Source organism: Halyomorpha halys, unplaced genomic scaffold (assembly GCF_000696795.3).
Source record: "Halyomorpha halys isolate HHAL.00 unplaced genomic scaffold, Hhal_1.1 Scaffold1237.1, whole genome shotgun sequence".
NCBI classification, from domain to species: Eukaryota; Metazoa; Arthropoda; class Insecta; order Hemiptera; family Pentatomidae; genus Halyomorpha; species Halyomorpha halys.
In genome coordinates this window covers 62,284-66,065 of record NW_027109091.1, presented here as the reverse complement: position 1 = coordinate 66,065, position 3,782 = coordinate 62,284, and positions in this window count along the sequence as shown.

Below are 3,782 nucleotides of genomic sequence, written 5' to 3'. Positions count from 1 at the left end.
GTAGTTAGTTAACTTATTTTGAGAAATCTATATCTCAGGAACTATTTGACGTAATTAGCGCTTTTAGGGCTAATATTTCAGAAAATTTACTCTTCTTTAAATAATGTTCTCTTAGATTTTCTAGTGTTGTTGGTAGTTTTTAAGATATAGAGCTCTGAATGAAAAATTAATGTTTTTGTAAGGTTTTGAAACAGCCGCCATTTTTTATTCCTCCTACCTATTAGATGTCTATTAGCACTTAAATTAAAGCTAGTTTAATGGACTATAAATAAATTTATGACCTTTACCTTCGTAGGAATATTAGTTTTCATGATATTTGCTAAAAAATAGTTAGTTATGTTTATCTTTGTAGGAGTAGTAGTTTTTATGATATTTGACAAAACAAACTCACAAAATGTTAATTTCTAGTTATTCGTTAAAAATAGTGGATTTTTGAAAAAAACATATATTTCTAGACCCACAAGACGCACATATGTCTGCCAACTCCCAAAATAAAGGAAATTTAACTTACTATAAAGTAGTTTATTCCACTTATCTTCGTAGGGGTAGTAGTTGTTATGATATTCACATATGAATATAAATTTGGCAAATGAAAATCTATCTGAACAACTATAAATCAATTTATTCTAGCAAATTTCATGTAAACTATTACTCCTATGAAGATAAAGGATTAAAGGGTTAGGGAGGCAGGTCCTCCCTGGAAGGATTATTTTCCAGGAGGCAGCATAGTATGTTTGGGGGCAATGCTATAAAAAAGATTTCAGCCATTATTGTTACCTAACTCCCATATATCAAACCCTATAGATCCACAGGGGTTAGAATAAAAACTATTTTTTTTATATGTTTTTTTTTTAAACTAATTAAATATTTTTGGGACCGATTGAGGTGTGACTTGAAATACAGGCATTCCAGAACAATATGGCTAATTATCAAATTGTTGTTACAATATTGACATTTCAGAAGCGTTTTTTTTTTTTTACTTATTCTTAGCGCAGTCTGTAGGACCACATCTCTACATTTGTGGGTGGAGGTACCACAGGGCTTGATTTCCTTTTTGTAATATTTAGTTTACTCATTAGGCTTTCTTTCCAAAATTATTGCCACCTACCTTTAATTTCTGATTAAAATATAGGTAATTATGTACCTAATTGATATGTAGAATTTGAACTTTCCTGAATATGAAATGGATTTTTTATTTTATTTTATTTACAAAGTATAATCATAATATAACTTGTACAGGAATATATTTTTATGAAAAGAAATAAAAAAACTTTTCTACCTGACTGAAAAACAGGTTAAAATCATCTCAGCTTGACTTATCAGTGGAGACATAAATACCTGAAGATAAATTTTGTAAAACAATTTATTATTTACAATATTTCACAATAACTTCTAATAAGGGAGAATATCAGATTAAAATCTATTTTTCATTAAATATCTATCAATATGTCCTAAAGAGCTCTTGCAACTGAACTGTCAAAAGCCTTATAATTGAATCAATTTCATATTTTTATTATTAATCATTATCTTCACATCAACTCAAATGTAACGGTGGGTTTTGTAATCATTTGTTGTAGTCCTTGAACAAGAAAAAGCTAAACAGATTCGAAAATTATATTTCTTTCATTAGAGTGCTACCAATGGATAGATGCTCTACAGGCCTGTAACACTTCATTTTAACTAAGATCAAATCTGATGCATATAATATACAGTTGTAAATTTCAATAAAGAAATTTTTTAAAAAAAATCTTTCATTGTATAAATATATATATGGTATTTTATTTTATTTATTGATATTTTAACTGTATTAAAAATATATACAACAAGTAAATTTGATAATAATTATAGAATGGCTTGATTCAGACATGTGGAGAATCTACCCATTGATAGAACCCTAATAACATTTCTAGAGAAGAAGATTTTGAGGCCATTTTCTTTTCAGACACCTAATAGGATTATCAGATAATGATGGAGAAGCCAGTCTAGAAATAAATTGGTTTGGATGGTTTGGAAGTTTATCGTTAAGTTATTTGTATATGGTTCTAGCCAAATTGACAACATATGGAACATTGAGGTCGTGATGGATGCCTTTATGTGATAAAGTAAGGAGCATTAAGGATTTTACGAAGGATTTTGGACTGTAAGTATTTGATACGACAGGAATTCGATAGTTTAGTGAAGCCCCAAAGCTCAATTCGGTGGGACCATATAGGCCTTATTATAGTCATGTAGTTCAGTCTTATGCGATGGATTAGAAGTTTAGACCGCTTGTCTTGTAAATGTTGTTGCAGTCTAAATCGACGAGCAGTTTCTTGTCTTCTCAGTCTTATGTTAGGATTCCAGGTAGTCGCTTGTCCAGATGAAGACCTAGGTAACGGATCTGTTGGACAGGAATAAATGGGTTATTATTAAATGATAATGTGGGGCTGGAAGTCATGGGCTTACGAATGATGGTAAAGGTGATTTGATGGGATTTACTGGAATTTAATGTACTTTAATTCTCTAGTTTTGACATTCATCAATTGTACAAACATAAATTAACAATTATTATAAATTGATATTGTTTTTTTACTTGATTAATAATATCCAAAATGGGTAAAGTCAATATTCGAATGATTGCAACAGAGGAATCAAGGAAAAGGTTTATAACGCAATTTTCCGATATTTGCAATAGGGAAGTTATAAGATTAAATTGGATTCTAGGAAACGGATAAATCTGAATTTTCCAAAGTCTCATTTTGCACATTGTTTTCCATCATCACTCAATATTGGATGATGCAAGAAAACACTTCAGTGTCACACAAGTCCGAGACCGGAATTGTAATGAGAAAATTATTAATAGGTTCAAACATAAGTTAAAACTAACATCAAACTGGAAGGCGTATACGCTGTAAAGATTTTTTCATTCCAAATCCTGTTATCTCAATGGTTCTATCAGTTTGATAGTTTTAATTCGTCTTAGATCCGTTGCCTAGGACTATATCTTGAGAAACGACTGACTTGGAATCCTTATACATGACTGAAAAGACAGAAAACAGCTCGGCGATACCGGCTATTACAACATTTACTAGACAAGCGGTCTAAACATCCAACTAATTACAAAAGACTGGTCTACATAACCATAATGAGGCCTATGTGGATCAACGTATTTGACCTTTGGGGCTCCACTAAACCATCGAATTCCTCTCGCATACAATCTAAAATCTCTAATGCTCCTTACTTTGTCACAAATCAAGTCATCCATCAGAACCTCAATGTTCCATATGTTGCCGATTTGGCCAGAACCAGATACTAATCCTTCCATTGAACAACGAGTTTGACAAGCAAAGTAAAGAGAGTTCGTCGAATGGATTATTGAACTCAGCTATATCAAATGCTGATTTTTCTATTAAAACATTTTCAGCAAAGAATCGAATTTTCGCATTGATGGCTTCGTTAATCATAAAAATTGCCGCATTTAGGGTTTAGAGAACACACATGGGATTGTCGAAAAACAAATCCAACCACAACGTGTCCCTGTTTCATACGGATTTTCGGGCTGAAGGCATCATGATACTGGAGGCATACTTTATAGAATATGAAACTGGCGAAGCAGTGAATGTTACAAGTGCTTGATATCGCAGTTCAATTCAATTCTGCCTACATACATTGGATGATATTGATCTGGAAGACATGTGGTTTCAACAAGACGGTACAACATGCTATATAGTCCATGAGAAAATTCAATTACTGTGAGAGACATTTCCTGGCCTCTCGTTTCTCAATTCTCTCGTTTCAGTGAT